At 40.1% G+C, this 22,703-nt stretch overlaps 1 protein-coding gene and 1 pseudogene across 8 annotated transcripts in view; both read right to left on the bottom strand.

Moving 5' to 3' along the window:
* DLG2 (discs large MAGUK scaffold protein 2) overlaps positions 1-22,703 on the bottom strand; it is an 802,852-nt gene that overhangs the window by 336,287 nt on the left and 443,862 nt on the right. The gene's annotated exons all lie outside the window — the stretch shown is intronic.
* LOC133099052 (L-lactate dehydrogenase A-like 6A) lies at positions 750-2,662 on the bottom strand (annotated as a pseudogene).

Here is a 22,703-nt window from a genome sequence, read left to right as displayed (position 1 = left end):
AATAAGTCTGCATTCATTTCTACAGAAAGGCCTTGCAAATGCTTTAACAACATAACAACAAGGAGTCAGCATTTATCAAATCCTTCCATGTGCCAAATGTGACACTAAACATACATGCATTATTTTGATTCTTTTCCCTAACAGCCCTATAAGTAGGCACAGTCATCATTTTGTCGATGAGGAAACTGAGAAAGAGAAGTAAATTGCCCAAGTTCACAATTATAAGTCCAGATTCAGAATCCAGATCCACTTTTTTTCCTTTGTGTATATGTCAATACTTTTATTTTTTATCTTGTAGAGGTAGTTATAACTTTTAAAGTAGTATATAAATGAACATAGGTATAAGCCAGCCAGAACAAAATAATTAGTATGTATTTAAAGGAATTAGATTTTTTTCTTTTTTTCCAGCTTAGAATAAGAGTTTCTATAACACAATAATCACCTACATCATAGATTCTTTTGAACCAAATGGCAACTACATATATATATGGAAGACAACTACTGATGCATTAGAGGTACTGAAAACACCTCCTTTGATGCAATTACTTAGGATTGTAAAAAATAAGTATCATCTGACATCTGGTTGCTAAATAAAAGAGCTGGAGGGCTAAATAAATGGGGGAGTCACTCTACCCACTTTCCTGTTTCCAACTTTTAGGGTTGCAAGTTTATTTATAGGTTTAACATATACAGTCCCATACCTACTATTTCTTTTTCAATAACTTCTGGATGGTAGCTTTAAAAAAACTTTAAAGCTTGAGCTCCTTCTGAATTTCCCAAGTGTTTCTGCACTTTTTTTTTTTCCAAATGGGACTCCTTGTCAGGGTTCAGCTTTACTTTTATAAGTTCTGTAATACTATTCTCTCCCATGGTACAAGGAACACTGAGGAATACTTCTTCATTTATTCCATAGAGGTCCACAATTGGTAGAAACTGGATGGGTCTCAAAATACTTTGTGTTAAAATATCTTGTGCTAAATCAGCTACGGATAGGCTAGTGGCCCAAGAAGTAGTTAACCCTTGAACAACATGGGGTGAGGGAGGAGTTAGGGGCCCTAGCACTCTGTGGAGTTTAAAATCCACCTACAACCAACAGTCGGGCCCTCCATGTATGTGGTTCCTCCGCGTCCACGGTTTTGTATCCAGGAATTCAACCAATCCCGTGTAGATAATGTAGTACCGTAGTATTTACTGTAGAAAAAAATCCACATATAAGTAGACTGGCAAAGTTTAAACCTGGGGGCTTCCCTGGTGGCGCAGTGGTTAAGAATCCGCCTGCCAATGCAGGGGACACAGGTTTGAGCCCTGGCCCGGGAAGATCCCACATGCTGTGGAGCAACTAAGCCCATGCGCCACAACTACTGAGCCTGTGCTCTAGAGCCCGTGAGCTGCAACTACTGAGCCCATGTGCCACAACTGCTGAGTCCATGTGCCACAACTACTGAAGCCCACGTGCTTGGAGTCTATGCTCTGCAACAAGAGAAGCCACCACAATGAGAAGCCTGCTCACCACAACGAAGAGTAGCTCCCGCTCGCCACAACTAGAGAAAGCCCGCGTGCAGCAATGAAGACCCAACGCAGCCAAAAATAAATTAAAAAAAAAAAAAAAAAAAAAGAATGTGACTGTTTTAAAGAGTGTGTAGTCAACAATGTCAGTTACTTCTAAGGGGAGAAGACAAAAAATTGGAGGCTAAAAACATTCATTAGATTTATTCATTAAGAAAATCACGAATGATCTTAATGAGAACAGTTTAACTGGAGTTGTGAATATAGAGGATGAATTGCAACAGCTTGAGTCAAGAATGGTAGGTGAAGAGAGGACATAGAAAATTAAAAAAAAAGTTTAAACCTGTGTTATTCAAGCGTCACTTGTATTGCCTTTCATTTCAATAGCCTCACAGGCATTAGCTATCACTTCTTTGCGGATATTTTTCCACTGCACATGATCTTTATCAGTTCCTAAATCTGGGTTCAGATTCTTCAAAGCAATCAGCAGTGTTAACTCCACACAGGAGCACTTGAGTCTCCCCGCTCTCCAAGGATCCACCCATGACAGCTGTCAGGGTGGATATCAAGTTTCTGCCCATCAAGGAAGGGAAATGGGGAGTGTCCAGATTATAGCCACTTCCAATAACACAGTTTGGGAAATTCATTCAACTTCCAAGCTACATAAGATAGCCAGTGGATTAGAAACAATAATCATTTTGCCACAAGGACTGGATTGGGTAATATGGGAAATCATTAAAGATAGTCACATTCCAATGGATTAAATTAAGGTGTATTTCTCCTTTTTCCTGGTGTGCATCTGCTGTGATAATCACTAAATTGGAGATTGCAGTGACAAGATAATCTTTGCTGGAAACAATATTTGGCATTTTCATAAAAGGACTGCCAAGTTCAAGATCTAGTGTCTCACCCTTCAATTTGCCTGCATCAACATCCACAAAGGCAAGTTCATCATTCAAGCCTTCTAAAAAATGGTGGTAGCACGGGCCATGCCAACCGATCCACTTCCTATAATGGAGACCTCATTGTGAAGAATGACCTTCTTGGAGGTGAAATTCATCATAAATTCACGGGCAACAGGGGTGAAGGGCCAGCAGAATGCCTGTCGCCTGCAGGGGACACTAAGCCACCCCCAGGTGAAGAAAAACTCCTGCATTGCCTGCTCTCCAGCTGACCCTTAGGGCTCCCTGGGCCCAGTTCATGTCTGCTCATGCAAGAGGTGGAGGAAGAGATTGGAGGAAGCCTCTGAAGGTTTACCATCCCCCTCATCTTGTTACTGAGCAAGGTCACGCCCACCACTCAGGGGCCTCCAGAAAGGACTTCCCCCATGTGCTCAGACTAAGGCAGTCAAGGAGCTTCTTCTCTAGCATGTGAATCCTGGAGTGACCCTTTTACAAACCCGTGTTGGCTTCCATATTTGACATGCATAATAAACCAACCCAGGTCCCTGGAATTATTTATTTTCTATTTTTTAGTGTGGATACCAAGTCATACCCACACTTTCTGACTGCAGAGCCAACAAGCTTAAGCATCACTATAGCTAATCCCATCTCCCTTGATCTCATCCTCTTCAGGACATCCCAATTTCTCTTTCACCCTCTAATATATCTTGTACACTAATCCTAGTCTGTTGCTTCTTGATTCCTTTATAAAAATGCAGCAACTAGAATGGAACATATAACCCTAGGAAGGGTCTAACCAATGTGAAGGCCAGAAGCTTGTCCCCTTTCTAGGCACCAGGACCGTATTTCTGTAAATAGGTTCCAGGTAAATATTTTGACATCATCATCAGATGGCTACCTTGGGGTCACCTAAAACCACAAGATCTTTTGCTAAGGAGATGCTGCCATATGTCTTCATTCTAAATTGGTGCAATTAATTTGGGGAACTGTATTCTCCCAGACTGTCTGCCTTAGTAAGGGATTTTGTATGTGTGGTAAACCTAAGCAGCCAACAGGTATTTATAGGGTTTGTGGCAGTAGTTTGGTTTCTTATGGCTACTTATTAGATTAATACCTCTTGAACCTCAGTTGTTTTTTTTTTTCCATTGGAAAATGGGAAAAGAATATGTTCCCTGCTAATGTCATGGCAGGTTCAAATGAGATAATGCACAAAATGTAAGGTGATGTTATTATCACAGATAATCTAGGTTTTAATACCACACCAGAAAGGTAATTATAACTGCTAAACCCATAATCACAGAAACTGTAGCCCACAGGTCCTTTAACTATCCCAAACATAAGATCATCTATCCAGATTTTAACAAGGAAAACATTTTTACTATTATTTTTTTCCCCATTTAAAGGTGTTCCAAGTTGGCTTTCATTGCCCTCTAGTGGCTGTTATATGGAAGACATAACTCATTTTTACATTTTTATTTTTAAGATGTCAGGCAGTCTTAAAACATTCTTCAAATACTTTTAGGTTACATACATTCCTGTCAGTTGTAATCCATAAAGAGTCAACCTATAGGGACAGTTTCTAACATCTTGCCCAGCACAATATAGGTATACAATATCATGTATTATTTTATTAGGTCTTCACTCAGAATCTACTGACTTAAAATAATTAACTTTATTTATTCATTCATTAAATATTTGTAGGATATCTATTATGTGTCAGGCAAACAAGACAGACGTTGTCCTGGCTTACAATCTAGTGAGAAAATGGAGTATTAAATATGTCGGTACAAATTAGTGTGGTAAATGTTGTGATAGGGAAAGTACTGGGTATATGAGTCTATTAAGAGGGGTATCTAACCTGGGGGCATCTCTGTGTGTGTTGAGAGGGTGGGGTGGGATTCGTGAAACAGTGTTTAGAGAGTGTAACAAGTGGCCTGAGATCTAAAGGATGAATAGAAGAGACTTACTCAGGAGAAGGGGCTGGGGAGGGGAGAGTGTTTGAAGGATTAAATGTAGGTAGATAATGGGAAGAAGGGAGCTTTAGAGATGAGGCCGGACAAGCTAAAAAAAGCCGTATTGAGGAATTTTAACTTTATTCTGGTGATTAAATTATAACCAACAGACTGAAAAAGCATGAATGCATGCATTCAATTTCTGTTTTTTTTAACCTGCTATGTTTTGATATTTTTTTTGAATTTTTGAATTTTATTTTATTTATTTTTTGTACAGCAGGTTCTTATTAGTTATCCATTTTATACACATCAGTGTATACATGTCAATTCCAATCGCCCAATTCATCACTCCACCACCCTCACCCCCCTGCCGCTTCCCCCCTTGGTGTCCATACGTTTGTTCTCTACATCTGTGTCTCAATTTCTACTCTGCAAACTGGTTCATCTGTACCATTTTTCTAGGTTCCACATATCTGCATTAATATACGATATTTGTTTTTCTCTTTCTGACTTACTTCACTATGTATGACAGTCTCTAGATCCATCCATGTCTCTACAAATGACCGAATTTCATTCCTTTTTATGGCTGAGTAATATTCCATTGTATATATGTACCACATCTTCTTTATCCATTCATCTGTCGATGGGCATTTAGGTTGCTTCCATGACCTGGCTATTGTACATAGTGCTGCAATGAACATTGGGGTTCATGTGTCTTTTTGAATTATGGTTTTCTCTGGGTATATGCTCAGTAGTGGGATTGCTGGATCATATGGTAATTCTATTTTTAGTTTTTTAAGGAACCTCCATACTGTTCTCCATAGTGGCTGTATCAATTTACATTCCCACCAACAGTGCAAGAGGGTTCCCTTTTCTCCACACCTTCTCCAGCATTTGTTGTTTGTAGATTTTCTGATGATGGCCATTCTAACTGGTGTGAGGTGATACCTCACTGTAGTTTTGATTTGCATTTCTCTAATAATTAGTGATGTTGAGCAGCTTTTCATGTGCTTCTTGGCCATCTGTATGTCTTCTTTGGAGAAATGTCTATTTAGGTCTTCTGCCCATTTTTGGATTGGGTTTTTTATTTTTTTAATATTGAGCTGCAGGAGCTGTTTATATATTTTGGAGATTAATCCTTTGTCCGTTGATTCATTAGCAAATATTTTCTCCCATTCTGTGGGTTGTCTTTTCGTCTTGTTTATGGTTTCCTTTGCTGTGCAAAAGCTTTGAAGTTTCATTAGGTCCCATTTATTTATTTTTGTTTTTATTTCTATTACTCTAGGATGTGGATCAAAAAAGATCTTGCTGTGATTTATGTCAAAGAGTGTTCTTCCTATGTTTTCCTCTAAGAGTTTTATAGTGTCCAGTCTTACATTTAGGTCTCTAATCCATTTTGAGTTTATTTTTGTGTATGGTGTTAGGGAGTGTTCTAATTTCATTCTTTTACATGTAGCTGTCCAGTTTTCCCAGCACCACTTACTGAAGAGACTGTCTTTTCTCCATTGTATATCATTGCCTCCTTTGTCATAGATTAGTTGACCATAGGTGCGTGGGTTTATCTCTGGGCTTTCTGCCTTGTTCCATTGATCTATATTTCTGTTTTTGTTCCAGTACCATATTGTCTTGATTACTGTAGCTTTGTAGTATAGTCTGAAGTCAGGGAGTCTGATTCCTCCAGCTCCGTTTTTTTCCCTCAAGGCTGCTTTGGCTATTTGGGGTCTTTTGTGTCTCCATAAAAATTTTAAGATTTTTTTGTTCTAGTTCTGTAAAAAGTGCCATTGGTAATTTGATAGGGATTGCATTGAATCTGTAGATTGCTTTGGGTAGTATAGTCATTTTCACAGTATTGATTCTTCCAATCCAAGAACATGGTATATCTCTCCATCTGTTGGTATCATCTTTAATTTCTTTCATCAGTGTCTTATAGTTTTCTGCATACAGGTCTTTTGTCTCCCTAGGTAGGTTTATTCCTAGGTATTTTATTCTTTTTGTTGCAGTGGTAACTGGGAGTGTTTCCTTAATTTCTCTTTCAGATTTTTCATCATTAGTGTATAGGAATGCAAGAGATTTCTGTGCATTAATTTTGTATCCTGCAACTTTACCAAATTCATTGATTAGCTCTAGTAGTTTTCTGCTGGCATCTTTAGGATTCTCTATGTATAGTATCATGCCATCTGCAAATAGTGACAATTTGACTTCTTCTTTTCCAATTTGTATTCCTTTTATTTCTTTTTCTTCTCTGATTGCCGTGGCTAGGACTTCCAAAACTATGTTGAATAATAGTGGTGAGAGTGGACATCCTTGTCTTGTTCCTGATCTTAGAGGAAATGCTTTCAGTTTTTCACCATTGAGAATGATGTTTGCTGTGGGTTTGTCATATATGGCCTTTATTATGTTGAGGTAGGTTCCCTCTATGCCCACTTTCTGGAGAGTTTTTATCATAAATTGGTGTTGAATTTTGTCAGAAGCTTTTTCTGCATCTATTGAGATGATCGTATGGTTTTTCTTCTTCAGTTTGTTAATATGGTGTATCACATTGATTGATTTGCATATATTGAAGAATCCTTGCATCCCTGGGATAAATCCCACTTGATCATGGTGTATGATCCTTTTAATGTGTTGTTGGATTCTGTTTGCTAGTATTTTGTTGAGGATTTTTGCATCTATATTCATCAGTGATATTGGTCTGTAATTTTCTTTTTTTGTGACCTCTTTGTCTGGTTTTGGTATCAGGGTGATGGTGGCCTCATACAGTGAGTTTGGGAGTGTTCCTTCCTCTGCAATTGTTTGGAAGAGTTTGAGAAGGATGGGTGGTAGCTCTTCTCTAAATGTTTGATAGAATTCACCTGTGAAGCCACCTGGTCCTGGACTTTTGTTTGTTGGAAGACTTTTAATCACAGTTTCAATTTCAGTGCATGTGATTGGTCTGTTCATATATTCTGTTTCTTCCTGGTTCAGTCTTAGAAGGTTATACCTTTGTAAGAATTTGTCCATTTCTTCCAGGTTGTCCATTTTATTGGCATAGAGTTGCTTGTAGTAGTCTCTTAGGATGCTTTGTATTTCTGTGGTGTCTGTTGTAACTTCTCCTTTTTCATTTCTAATTTTATTGATTTGAGTCCTCTCCCTCTTTTTCTTGATGAGTCTGGCTAATGGTTTATCAATTTTGTTTATCTTCTCAAAGAACCAGTTTTTAGTTTTATTATCTTTGCTATTGTTTTCTGTTTATATTTCATTTATTTCTGCTCTGATCTTTATTATTTCTCTCCTTCTACTAACTGTGGGTTTTGTTTGTTCTTCTTTCTCTAGTTCCTTTAGGTGTAACGTTAGATTTTTTATTTGAGATTTTTCTTGTTTCTTGAGGTAGGCTTGTATAGCTATAAAGTTCCCTCTTAGAACTGCTTTTGCTGCATCCCATAGGTTTTGGATTGCCGTGTTTTCATTGTCATTTGTCTCTAGGTATTTTTTGATTTCCTCTTTGATTTCTTCAGTGATCTCTTGGTTATTTACTAGTGTATTGTTTAGCCTCCATGTGTTTGTGTTTTTTACGTGTTTTTTCCTGTAATTCATTTCTAATCTCATAGCGTAGTGGTCAGGAAAGATGCTTGATATGATTTCAATTTTCTTAAATTTACTGAGGCTTGGTTTGTGGCCCAAGATGTGATCTATCCTGGAGAATGTTCCGTGCGCACTTGAGAAGAAAGTGTAATCTGCTGTTTTTGGATGGAATATCCTATAAATATGAATTAAATCTATCTGTTCTATTGTGCCATTTATAGCTTGTGTTTCCTTATTAATTTTCTGTTTGGATGATCTGTCCATTGGTGTATGTGAGGTGTTAAAGTCCCCCACTGTTATTGTGTTACTGTCGATTTCCTCTTTTATAGCTCTTAGCCGTTGCCTTATGTATTGAGGTGCTCCTGTGTTGGGTGCATATATATTTATAATTGTTATATCTCCTTCTTGGATTGGTCCCTTGATCATTATGTAGTGTCCTTCCTTGTCTCTTGTAACATTCTTTATTTTAAAGTCTATTTTATCTGATATGAGTATTGCTACTCCAGCTTTCTTTTGATTTCCATTTGCATGGAATATCTTTTTCCATTCCCTCACTTTCAGTCTGTATGTGTCCCTTGGTCTGAAGTGGGTCTCTTGTAGACAGCGTATATATGAGTCTTGTATTTGTATCCATTCAGGAAGCCTGTGTCTTTTGGTTGGAGCATTTAATCCATTCACGTTTAAGGTAATTACTGATATGTATGTTCTTATTATCGTTTTCTTAATTGTTTTGCATTTGTTTTTGTAAGTCCTTTTCTTCTCTTGTGTTTCCCACTTAGAGAAGTTCCTTTAACATTTGTTGGAGAGCTGGTTTGATGGTGCTGAATTCTCTTAGCTTTTGCTTGTCTGTAAAGCTTTTGATTTCTCCATTGAATCTGAATGAGATCCTTGCTGGGTAGAGTAATCTTGGTTGTAGGTTCTTCCCTTTCATCACTTTAAGTATATCATGCCACTCCCTTCTGGCTTGTAGAGTTTCTGCTGAGAAATCAGCTGTTAACCTGATGGGAGTTCCCTTGTATGTTATTTGTCATTTTTCCCTTGCTGCTTTCAATAATTTTTCTTTGTCTTTAAATTTTGCCAATTTGATTACTGTGTGTCTCAGTGTGTTTCTCCTTGGGTTTATCCTGTATGGGACTCTCTGTGCTTCCTGGACTTGGGTGGCTATTTCCTTTCCCATGTTAGGGAAGTTTTCGACTATAATCTCTTCAAATATTTTTTTGGGTCCTTTCTCTCTCTCTTCTCCTTCTGGGACCCCTATAATGTGAATGTTGTTGAGTTTAATGTTGTCCCAGAGGTCTCTTAGGCTGTCTTCATTTCTTTTCATTCTTTTTCTTTATTCTGTTCTGCAGCAGTGCATTCCACCATTCTGTCTTCCAGGTCACCTATCCGTTCTTCTGCCTCAGTTATTCTGCTATTGATTCCTTCTAGTGTATTTTTCAATTCAGTTATTGTATTGTTCATCTCTGTTTGTTTGTTCTTTAATTCTTCTAGGTCTTTGTTAAACATTTCTTGCATCTTCTCGATCTTTACCTCCATTCTTTTTCCGAGGTCCTGGATGAACTTCACTATCATTATTCTGAATTCTTTTTCTGGATGGTTGCCTATCTCCACTTCATTTAGTTGTTTTTCTTGGGTTTTATCTTGTTCCTTCATCTGGTACATAGCCCTCTGCCTTTTCATCTTGTCTATCTTGCTGTGAATGTGGTTTTTGTTCCACAGGCTTCAGGATTGTAGTTCTTCTTGCTTCTGCTGTCTGCCCTCTGGTGGATGAGGCTATCTAAGAAGCTTGTGCAAGTTTCCTGATCCATGCCTTCAATTTTTATTTTAGTTTTAAAAAACATATTTTATTATTTAAAGGGAAATCTTTAGTTATTAGTCATAAATTGTTTGGAACCTTCAGTGCCTCTTTTTATCATCCAAAGTTCTCTCAAACACATATGTTCCTAGAATGTTGGAGCTGGACGGGACTTCAGACATCATGAATTTCCATCCTTTCACTTCACAGAGCTTTGAGGGAGTGGGTGGTCAGGTCAGGAATTGGTCAGGTTGCATCGTGTGGCTACCCCTGGGAACTGTTTGCTTTTCCCACCATAGTCCAGTGTTCAAATTCCTTAGCCCGGGTCAGAGGCCTGATGAGTCTCCTATTATCTCCTGTCTTGTTGACTCGGATTGTTCAGAATTCTTGAGCACCCCTAGCTTTTCACTTCTGCATCAGACTTCATGCTCTTCGTTTGTGGCCTAATGAAAAGATGGTTTATCTTTGACTTGTGGGGAGGATCTGGGAGGTCTTCTCATTTCTGAGGAGAGCATGAATCATCCCCAGATCACTGGGTCAGGTTTAACCTCTTGAACTCCATTGTCTCTCTGTACTTTTCTTATGGCATAACTCTGTGTGGACCTACTCACTTCTTCTAGACTACATGCATCTTGAGGACATGACACATGGCTTAGTCATCACTACATCCTGCATAGCAAGGGAATGCAGGCCCTGAAAACCTCTATCAAGTTTGTTGTAGACAGGGATGGGTAGATAAATGAACAGAGTGGGATATCCTATTTCCTAACAGAAGATTTAAGTAAATGTTGGTAAGGGAATGAAAAATATATTACCTTAATAGCTTGTTAGCAGATTTTTTTCTCAGGGAAAAAAACAAGTTTAGAAAATACAATGATGAGCTACCTGAGGTGAAAGGAGAGTCTCTTACAAGCAAGCAAAAATAATAGCTGTATTTTTAATGAGAAATGACCATGAATCAGAAGGTAATAAGAAATTAGAGAAGAGAGGTCAGGAAGGGGGAAAAAAGAGAAATCTGGGCAGCATGGGAGAATGCCCAAAGGACTATAAACCAAAGATATCTGATGCCCGTTTTAAAATGCTTCATGTTTGATGTGAACTCACTGCCATCTTTTTGAACTTAGTGGTACTGTCTACTACACAAAGGAGACGCTGTTTATGCTACACCATGCCATTTATGCCTGATACAGAAAGTGTGCTTTCCTGTGAGGTTTGCAATTCTGGGACAACTACCTCATATCCATATATGCTGAACGTGGAGGCAGATTAAAGAAATGAAAGAAAAATGTAGTTTCCACTCTCCTGAATTCTATCACAAATCTGTGAGTAGAATAATAAAAATACATGAAAAAAATGGTCATAGTTTAGTGCAGTTTCTGTTGCACACAAAACACAAGAGATACAGGCAATAAATGTTTTTGTAGTTTGGATCACAGCATCATTTTCAGCATGGTCCATCAGGCACTATTCCCTCCAAGGTAGATTTTGAACAGAGAGAAATAACAAGCAATTAAATTATATGGAAGATTAACTATCGGCCCTTCACTGACCCCTCTTTTTCTTTCCTTCAAGCAAGAGAATCATTGATCAGTCTGTGTTCAGGAAGGAGCAACATTTTTCATTTTGAGCTTTTCTCAAGCAGTTTTAGCTCTTAGGGCTCCTGGCTGATTCTTAGCTCTGTTACTTTAAAAAAAAAATGGGACTCTCATAATATAAAAAAAGAGAAAAAAAAGGCAACGAAGCCAAAAATTTTTCTTTCAGATCTTAATTTACTGTTTATTCTCTGAATTATATTTTAAAAGCCTAGCATTAGGATGACAACCAGTTTTAATCCAAATACAATCAACAGTACGAAAACTCAGCAAACAGGCCAGACACCACTATATACAGTTAGTTCTATGCAAAATCTATTACTGCCATCTTGTGGATTCTCAGGGAATAACGCCAGTTGCAATGTTCTGTTTATTCTGTCTTGGAGTACTAAGTTCGTATGCCACAGTATATGAAAATAACTGGGAGAATGTATAAAAAAAGAGCAGCTAAATACACAATTTTCCATTTAATTTTATCACTTTGAAGGCACTATTTAACTTTTCTGGCTTTCAGAGTGATTTGTTTTGTCTTTTGAGGCTCTCAGGACAAGAGAGTGGATGTTCCCATTGAAAAGAATCCCTGGAGGTCATTTCTCCAGGAGCAGATACTTATGTAAGCCTGGGGACTGAAGAAGGGGGTATTTTCTTTTTTTAATGGTTTGCTGATGTGCAAGTGGGTCCTGACATTCCAAAAGCACAGCAAATATACAGTATAGAAAGAGCTTCTTCCAGGAAAAAAAAAAATGCTACTCTTGGGATACCATCTGCCGATCCACACTTCAGTCATTCTCTTGTAAGCTTTGCGTCTTGGTTTTCTCGTTCTCAAAAAACACTTCAACTGGAAAACTGAGGTAATATGTTGGATCATGGATAGCACAGGCAACTTAAAAAAAATTATCTGAGCATTTCAGGGAAAATTTTGGAATACACCTTTAAAGGCTTTCCCTTTCGCTTAGGGAAGACTTCTTCAAGTTCTTTCGTTTGCTAATTTATTCACCACTTACAAAGACCTCTGAGTGCCTAGCACTGGGTTAGGCCCTGGGAGGCAGTTATAATCCAGCCACACCTCTGTCCTCAAGGAACTCACAATCTGTTGAGGAAAATATTCATGAAAACAATCCAAGTCCAAAAGGAGAACACAGGATGTCATTGAAGAACGGTGGAGATACACGGGTTGGGATGAGGTGGGAGGCCTGCTCTCCCTGTATCTGAGTCCTACCTAAGGGCCTTCTGTAGGCCCTTTCATTCAGCTTCCTCCATATTCAATAAATTTCTCCCTCCTCTGAACTCTTGAAGCTCTTAATTGGAATAATTAGTTCACCTGGTGATCATCTCGGGCACCTTGCCCGGTTAGTTTTCACCAAACCAGTCTCTATCTCACTTCTCTACTTGCAATTTGATCTTAATAATTAAAATGTCATTTATAAATGATAATCAGGCTATGACTTCAAATATAATCCTCATTCTTTCCTTTCTGATGTATATATATATATCAGAATATATAATATATATAATATTTATATATATAATTAAAAGCATGCTCTAAGCATCTACTGTATGTTAGAAATTTTGGTTTTAGCAATTCTCAGCATTCAGTTTTTAGACATAATTTCAGACCATGAATACTCCCCTTCCACCTCCTCCCAAATGGGAATTTTCATGGGGATAATGTGAGATAGGATTTTCTGCAGGTAAACAATTTTTATCATGTGGAGCTGTTGTAGCATCTGTCTGGTTTTATTCCTTCTTCCAGCCCAAGAGTCCCTTCGTTTCCCCCGTATACTATCCAAGTTCCTCATGCCCCTTAATATGGTCTTATTTAAGGATTTGTCTTCATCTTCCTTGCTCTGACCTCCCTGGAGGGCGAAGATCCTGCTATTTAACTCCTTATTCCTAAAGCTTGGCATGTCATGATCTTTATATGGGTCTCAGAGGGGTCCTATCCCTGTTCTGCATGTGCCTCTCCTTTCCCTTCCAGCACCCTGCATGAGTCAGGTGGGTCCCCTGATCTGCACACTAGTTAGGGGGTTAGTGATTTGACCTATGATTTCTTCTGCTTCAAGTAGTGCAGTTGCTCTGAACCTGGGCAGAAGTTAGGAAGAAGAGCAAGGGCCAAAGCCTCCCTTGGCAATTTGGGGTGGTAGAAAGAGTAGCTTATACCCGGGCAGAATGCTGCCGATGGGTGCTCACTGACTCTTTTCATTTGTCAGTCATTGAGGATGGTCATTGTTTGTGGTGAAGTGAATTGTGGTGGTCATGGGAGTGGTGCTCATGATCATTGGAAAGAAGACAAGGTGATACTTGATATCAAGGAACTTATTATTATTGATTTAAAATAACAAAATAGCAGGGTGAGAAGACTAAAATAATGTGATTGTTCCTTTCTATCACATTGGTCATGCATTACAACCATGTTCCTGTCCTATTTCTCCACTAGGTTATAACCCCGTGAAGGTGGGATCAATGTCTTATTCGTCTCCCTTCCCTACAGCACCTAGCATACTACTTGATAGTCATGCTGTCATTATTAAGCACCTATGAAGTGCCAGGCCCTGTTCATGCTCTGGGAACATAGCAATAAATAAAATGGATCAATAGGAGATATTTCATAAATCAAAGAATTAAAAAATAAGAATTGCAGTCTTGTACATGAAGTATTTTCCACCTCTTCCCCTCCCTCCCTTTCTCTAAATAAATAAATAAATAAAAATTGATAAATAAAACACTAGTTTTCCCCCTCTAGTAGATCATTTCCACCAACATATAAACATTGTTATATTGATAAAACCAAACTCTACCCTCTAGTGGCCATCCTATTTCATTCCCCTTTTTAGCAAAACTCAAAGGAGATATCTGTACTCATTGTCATTAATTTCTCTCCTTTCATTATCTTAGAAATCCACTTCATACAGATCTCACCCCATTACACTACAGAAACTGCTTTTTCATTTGGTCAATAAGTTCCATGTTATTAAATTCAGTTAATTTTCAGTTCCCATCTTACAGGACTTACCAACATTTAAAGCAGTTGATGCCACTCTCTGGAGATACTTTCTCTTTTTAGCTCCCGGGGTCCTACTTGGTTTCCTCTTACCTTACTGGTTGCTCCTCTTAGTTCCCTTTGTTGGTTCTTCCTCTTCTCCCTGAGGAGAGGACCTTGGCGCACTCCAGGGCTCAGTCTGTCTGCCTTTGTTGCCTGCTTCACCTGTAGGTGCATCCCTGTCTCAACTAATAGTGTCTCTACTTATCTGATTTTCAGGTAGAAAACCTTGGAGTCATCCTTCACCTCTTCCTTTCTCTTTTACCCCACATCCAGTCTTTTAGGAAATCTGTTAACTGTCCCTTCTAAACATATCCAGAACCATCCCTCACTCCCTCCATTTCTACCACAGCTGTCCCATCCTTCATATTCTCTAATGCAGATTATCCAGGTAGATTCCTAGCTTGCCTCCTGCTTCCATCTTTGTCCCTTGATAGTCTCTTGTCAACACTGCGGCCAGAGTTGATCCTCTTACAATGTAAGTGAAATCATGTCCTGTCACTCTGCTTATAATCCTCCCTTGGCTCTTCCTTCTCTCAGAGGAAAGCAAAGCTCTTACAGAGGCCTACGAGGCTGTGCTGCCTGTGACCCACCCATCACTTCTCTGTCCTCACCTCGCACTTCCCTCCTCTCCCTCCAGTCTCACCAGAACGGCTTCCTCAGATACACAAGGCATGCACCTGACTCAGAGCTCTTCCCTCTGGAACTACCTCAGAGATCTGCATGGCCCACTTTCCTTTCCTTTACTCTTTGCTAAAATGTCACCTTCTCAGTGAGGTCTACACTGACCACCTTATTTAAATGTTCAGTTCCTCTCCTAGCACCTCAAATTTACGTTGCATTACTCTATTGGTTTTTCATCACACTATCACCTCCTAATAAATTATATAATTTCATTATCCATTACTTAAAAAAAAATATATTTGTTTTTCCCACTAGAATATAAGCACCATGAAGCAGCAATTCTTTCTTTCTTTTTTTTTTTTGGCTCTTATATTCCTAGTGCCTTGCATATAATGGCTGCTGTAAAAACTGTTGTTGCATGAATGTATAAATGAATGGTTAGTACTCATTAGGCACTGTGCCAATGGCTTATATATACTATTTTATTTAATGCTCACAATAAGGCTGATAGGTGTTATCATCCCCAATTAACAGATAAGGAAATTAGTGTCCTAAGAGATTAAACTTATCAAGCTCACAAAGCTGGGAAGTAGTGGATTTGAGATTTGAATTCAAGCCTGTCTGATTTTCAAGGTCATCCTTTCTCAACTCCATCTTGTGCAAATGGCTGTACATCAGTAAATATGTGCCTGATTCTCATTTTTATGTGTTTACTTTGGTCTTAATTGTACCCCGTTTTCCCATCTACAGCTTGCCACTTCCAAGCCGTGGTTACCTGTTTAAGAACTATGCATAGCTGCTCACACCCCAAAACAATGAGAAGGAAAGGCTTTTCCTGTTTTTCCATGCCCAACCCCCTTCCAAACACCCACTGGAAGAGCTCACACCCAGTCTCTGTGCCTTTGCCTACACTGTTCCTTCCAACTGAAATGCCTGCCTTCCTTAATTCATGGTAACAAACGGTCTTGAGGAGCCTCGGGTTTTGGGCACTGGGGCCATAGTCCCTGCCCTGAAGAGGTTCTTGGGATTTGTTTGGAAGAAATCGACATGAGAATAAATAATTTACCTACTCTGTGCTAGGGACTTCATTAGCGGAAGAACCACAGTACAGTGGGGCACCAACACCTTTAGGACCTATGCCTGTTTATGGTAGAGGAAGGAGAGAGAGGGAAAGCTCTGAAAGGAGGAGCTCGCCCAGGAAATCCTGTCCTTGAATCCCTTCCCATCTGCCTAACTGCAGGCCCCTCTGCCATAGTCCTCCATGAGCGTCCTCTTTGTAGAGTTGATTCTGCACTTCTTTTAGAGTGGATCACACGAATCATTACATAACCACTTTATAAAGCTGTGAAGTAGGGATGTATGTGTATGTGTGTGTGCATGCATGTGTGTACTCATGCTCGTGTATGTTCAACACTAGGCCCATAGAAGGCCATTCATAAGTGCATCTTAATTGGCGGAAAAGTAAATAGAATTCTCTCCCTTCTGCCTTTAGAGCTTTTCAACATAGAAAATTCTGATGAGGAGATGATATTAAGTAGAGCAAGTCGGGGTAGGAAGAATGTGGCCTGGGCATTGCAGTGGAAACCCTCAGCTTAACTACAGCTAGGATTGCTTGTAATTGGGAATAGATGGTTTTCTCTCCAAATGACTAATTCCTCTTTGTCTTCAAAATACAACCCACTATTAATTTTCCTGGAAATCTTTCCTGGATTCTCCCAAGAGGCTTATTCAGCAGGCCTCTTGTGGTCAATCCTGGAGAAATGACTTTGAATTTAGTGTGAGAAGGGAGAAGGGGTAAGAGAGATTTACTGTGCACTTCCTAGGTGGGAAGTACTTCACCCGTGCTGATTTCTATTATCCTACAGGGTAAAATTCTGAGACTCAGACAATTTAAATAACTTGATCAAGGCCACAGTTATTAAAAGGTGACACTAGGGCTGGACCCTAGGTCTGCCTGACTTCTAAGTTAGTTATTTTTTTTCCACATTCCACAGCAGCCTCACAAATTCTATCAACTCGAATCATGCTATTTCCCTGTGTGATACTGTGATTTATTATAGGAAATATACATTTGGTCTTTGTTCCTGTTTCTGGCACAGAGCTCCTAAAACCCTTGGAATTTTCCAAAGTGAGGGCAGAGAGACAAAGGCGTCTTTTGTTATGTTAATGAGGTGACTTTAGGAGTCCACCTAAGGGTGGGGGCTGGTTGCCAGGAGAACCAACCACGTTGGAACTTTCAGTCCTACCCCCCAAGTCCTCCTGGGAGAGGAGAGGAACGAGAGGATGAGTTAATCACCCACAGCTGGAGATATAGTCAATTATGCCTACGTAATGGGGCCTCCATGAAAACTTAAAAAGAGAGGGCTTGGAGAGTTCAGGGTGGTTGAACATGCGGGGAGTGCTGTGCCTGGAGAGGGCGTGGAAGCTCTGCATGTTTCCCCACGCCTTGCCCTGTGCATCTCTTCCATCTGGCTTTCCCTGCGCTATAGCCTTTTATAATAAACTGGCGATCTAGTCAGTAACATGTTTCTCTGAGTTCCGTGAGCCGCTCTAGCAAATTAATTGAACCCAAGGGAGGGGTCGTTGGAATCTTCAATCTACAGGTGAGCCATCAGATGGTCAGAAACACAGGTGATAACCTGGACTTGCAACTTGCTTCTGAAATAGTGGAGTGGGGTTGGTGTAAAAAAATTGCTTGTAGGGTGGGGAGCACCTGCTCCCACCCATACACATATCTGCAGGTGGAAATTGGTGACCAGAACCTTTACGCTGCTTAAAACCTTTCCACAGTTTTCTGCTGCCCTTTAATCTTCATTCCCTTTTAAGGCCTTAGAAGGTGTATGAGGTGCCTCCTTCCTCTCTAATCTCACCTCTCTTTAAATTCCCTCTCACTCTCTATATCCGAACCACCTCACACATAGTGCGTTTTCCCTGGCTTCTGGGCCAGTGGATAGGCTGACCTCCGGCTTGACTTTTCCTTCCTTGCCCAGCCCGCCTGGTCTGGCTATCCTTTCTACATCTTTCAAGGCTGAGGTAAGATATCACTTCTTCAGAGACATCTTTCTGGTCCCCTGGTCTAGGTGAGGTCCCCCATGTGCGCTCCCCAGCACCTATGGCTCCCCTTTGGTAGCACATTTAGACCTCAAATTTGCAAACTCCATGAGGGTAAGAATGGGGCCTATCATATTCACCACTATACCTCTAACCCATGGCACTGTGTCTTGTCCAGGATAGGACTATATATACTTTCCTTATATATTTTCTCTGTTTTTTCTTTCCCAACCAAAGTAAGAATAATAGAGCTGGACACCATGCTCCATTTGATTTGATCCTCATCTTTCTCAAAGACCAAAATGAGGATTCACTACAAAAGAACTGATGATTTATTTCTTCATTTATTAGAAGGTGTCTGTAGCTCTTTAATAGAGCAATAGGGACTTTTTAAGACAAGGAACATTGGTCTGTAAATCCCTTAATCTCAGGAAGACATTTTTAATTACTTTGGGACACAACGTGCTGGAAACAGAAAATCACCATTAGAAAGAAGTTTTCACGGTCCACCGACACTGGCAGAGTTGATATCCTGTCCTTGCCTGAATCTCTTGTTGGTATGCTTAGATGAGCACAGTTAGGGAAGGCACTGCCAGCTGCACAATTGCAGGCCGAGGCCCTTCCCAAAGGAAGGCCTCTCTCTGGAAATCATTTCTACTGTTTAAGAAACTATTATCAGTCTCAGGATCTTAGATCTAAACAATTCCTCACATAGAATTCAGTGAGCCAAATGATCTCTAATGGACGTTTATCATTTAGCTGCTCAGTGTCCAAATAGCCTTCTTTTTTGGGGGCAATCCAAGACAGGCGGGAGGCACAGCCTTATCCCCCATTAGAAAGGTGGAAGGGCACAGCTAGAGTGAGGGCAGGCCAAGCAGATATTCCTGCTGGGAACTTAGAATCACCACATTAACGTGTAAGATACATGGAGAGAGAGAGATTTTTTTCACAGCACCTCCAGCAGTGTGGCCTCATTGTAAGTGGCCTGTGGTAATGACCTCGAGAGCAGCATCCTTAAAAGACTGACTTCAGCAGAATTTCCTTCCTGGCTTCTGAGCTTGGTTCCCCAGCCTTCCTGGGATTCAGTGAGCTATCTGTTATTTCTCTAATAAATTCCTTTTCATTTAAGTCACCCAGATATCTGTTGTCTGGAGTTCAGAACTCTGGCAGGTAAATCCAGCATCCAAGCTCCCATCAGGCACATCACTAGAATAGTCAGCATTATAAGCAAGGAAGCTGACTGTGATAGATGGAGACCTACGCCTGGTGGCTAACAGGCTTTAAGCTAGAAAATCACTGAACTCTTCAGTTTCCTCCTGTATAAAATGGCAAGGTGATCATCTTCCTACCTATCCTGGATGCTATGAGAATCAAATGAGATAACATTCATAGGAAGGGACTTGATACATAGAAATGGTGATGCAAATGTAAGGGTTATGAGGGCTTAGCTAGCAAAATAGGTTAGAGGCAAAACCAAGTAGGAGCTAAAAATCAGTCTACTTGCAGATGAGGATCACTCCTTCCTCACAACCTGAGATGTCTCTGCAAGGATTCCCCTTTATCAGGGGTCACCTGTGATAGAGCATTTTCAATGTTTATGTGGAAAAGACTCAGGATCGAGTTTTAGTTCACCCTTCGAGACTTGTATAGGGACTCTTTATCACCTAAACATCTTTTTGGAAGAAGAGTATATATTATAAACAGAGTTTTAAGCAAACATCATGTATTTAGCATTTAGTATGTAATAGAATATTTAATATTTGTCTGATCTGCGGGAGTTCCTACTAGTCAATTAGGAAAGAATCTGTCTGATTTGGAAAATACATTCTGTTGGCTGGAAAGCTAAAAGCACTAAGATATTCTGAGTCTTCAGGACAGAGCGGTTCTTTAGGCCAAGAGTCCAGATGGATACAACTGAGAGGAGCCCTAGGATTCCTAGCTGCCTTCAGAGAAGTTAATGAATGAATGTCTTCTTTCATTCATTCATTAACATTTGCCCGGTAGCTGGGTTCAGTATTAATCAATGGGATGCAGAGATGCTAAAACACAGTCCCTGCCCTCAGGGGAAGCTTTGGGGGATCTAGATGTTGCTTTTAAGTCTCCTCAATTTTAGAATCTCTGTGTATGATGGCTTCCTATGGTGGCTCATATTTCTCCTTGTAAATAGTTTATTATTTCAGGCATTTATGTTTTTCTCACTAACTGGACTTAGCGTGCAGACAGCCTTAGACATAAGCAAACTGCCAAGTTAAATTTTCTTTCTGAAGGCTGGCATTGCAGAAAGAGCATAGCTTTGAAATCAGAAGCAATGGTCGTTCAAATGCCACTGTCATTGCTGATTATCTGTGTGATTTTGGGCAAATTACTGAATTTCTCTGAGCCTTCAACCCAACAAGGTTATTGTTAGGATTCAGTGAAATCATAATACTTCATGCTAAGCAGATACTCAAAAATATGAAGCATTTTATTCCTAATTCCCCACTGTTCCTGCTTCCTTGGAGTCTTTTTTGGGAAGCTTTTCCTCCAGAAGCCTTCCCACATTTCCCAGGCTGGGCTAATGACAGCCTCTCCTTTGTGCCCATGTGATCCCCTGAATTTACCATTAACACTTTCCATGTTATTGTGGAAATAACCTATTTATGTGTCTGTCTCCCCTTGTGAGGCTATATGTTCGCTAAGGACACAATTGTTTTTTTTTGCCCAGTAGGTTTTGCTGCTTAGTGGATGCTTAGGAAATGTCTGTGGATTGGTTTTATGCAAATAGGTTAATAAATTGTATGTACAGAATACCCCTTATCTAATGCTCCACATGCCCCCTCTGATTTGCACTACTGTTTGAGGAAGATCTTTCTAGATTGAGGAGGATAGTTCCTCTGTCTTAGGTTTTTGGTTTGCACTCTCCCTACCCCATCCCCTGAGCTCTGCAAATGATATTTTAATGTGAAAATGTTACTTCTCCCAAATAAAACACCTGCATGCGTTTTTCCGGAGTTTAGTTTAAGGCAGAATTTCTAAAAGTATGTCCAATTAGATAGTAACTCATATTCCAGGGGGAAAAAGATTCTTTAGTTAAGTAAGGTTAGAAAATGCTTTAACAGCATTTCTTTATTGCTGTAGAGATTCTCAGATCCTTTATTTGGTCATGAACCTTTCTTTTTTCATAGAGCATTTCACAGATCTGGTATTATATAGAAATATCACTTTGAGAAAAGCTGGAATTGGTATCACTGAACTGAACTTCAGACTTTTGAAGGCTGCTTAAAGCTGAGTCCTTGAGTAGTTGTCCTGTGGGTTATCTATTAGAGGTCTGACTTTACATGTTTCCCGATGTACTATTTTTGCAGCATGTCTACAAGTTGTGAAAGATATATATATATATATATGTATAGTGCTAATGACATTGAATAAGCAGTACTTAAGGAATGTACCAGAAAATAGCATGTTACATTTGCTTCCCTACTATGTCCATAAAGTTTATTGAATTTATTCATTTGACAGGTATTACCAGCCAGATTCTATGTCAGAAAATAGGGATGCTTCTTAAGTGTAGCCTGGGGCAATCCATGAGTTCTCTGGTCCCTTTTAGGTACTAAGAAGGCCTTGGGTTCACTCTAAGTTCCTCTGCAGAGAAAATTCAGTACATGCACAGGCCCGTGGAAGAAGTCCCACATGTATCAACCTGGCCATTCCTTTTGTTAAAACAAGGAAACACTTCTGTGTGGATTGTCTGTAGAGAAGTGCTATCCTGAGTCCTCTCGAGTGACCCACAACTGTGATGCCTAGAGGACCCCATCTCCCCACAATCTGGCAGCTGCGGCACTGTGGTCCTTCATCGTATGGGCTGCTGTGAAGTTGTATGTGCCAAGTGGCTAAATATTTTGAACATGACAGGAGGGAAAGAAAAAGCCAGGGTGGTCGGGGTGAAAGTGAGAGTAGGGAAGAGGCCAGCGAGGTAAGCAAGGGCCAGACCCTGTGAAATTTTGTAGGCCGTATCAAGAATTTTGGATTTTATCTTCACAACAACAGAAAGCCACTGAAAGTTTAAGGGGAGAAACAACATGATCACATATGCTTTTTGAAAGGCTCACTCTTCCCAAAGTCTGGAAGTTTGTATGTGATGGGGGATGTGTGTGTGTGTATCCTGGACAGTCTATATGAAAAAAGGATTTATAGAGCTGCAGTAGGCCCTGCTGAATCTCGACCCTCTGGTGAGTGGGCCAGAGGTCAGCCTCGATGGTGGGGCTCTGAAGCTGAGGCTGAGGAAAAGTCTCTTCACTGGCCATACTTCACTGTTTTTATTTGAGGTGGTCCCTGAGCAAGAAAGGTGTGGGCTCTGAGTTGGACAGGAAGACAAATCCAGTAAGGTGGGGAGACGTCTGAATGAACTTCAAAATTGAGAGGCGAGTGCCAGAGCCAGAAGAGTCAGTGAATCTAGACAGAATGGGGGTCAGCGGAGAGAGCGATGCCTGGACCAGGCACAGAGGTTTGAGGAGGCAGCCTCCGCGTGGTTTCTGGGCCAGAAACCTGAATTTAACTGGTCGGGGTTAAGGCAAGAAGTCTTCATCTTTTCAAAAACATCAACAATTCCACTTGGTTAGATTTCACTTACAAGTTGTTTAATAGGGTGCCCTGGCTGATACAGGACCCTGAATTTTCCGAAACCTTGATGAGAAGCAGGGGGCA

The sequence above is a fragment of the Eubalaena glacialis genome, chromosome 10 (assembly GCF_028564815.1).
Source record: "Eubalaena glacialis isolate mEubGla1 chromosome 10, mEubGla1.1.hap2.+ XY, whole genome shotgun sequence".
Lineage (NCBI taxonomy): Eukaryota > Metazoa > Chordata > Mammalia > Artiodactyla > Balaenidae > Eubalaena > Eubalaena glacialis.
Note: the sequence above shows the minus strand (reverse complement) of the source record. Positions and strands in the feature narration are given on the sequence as shown.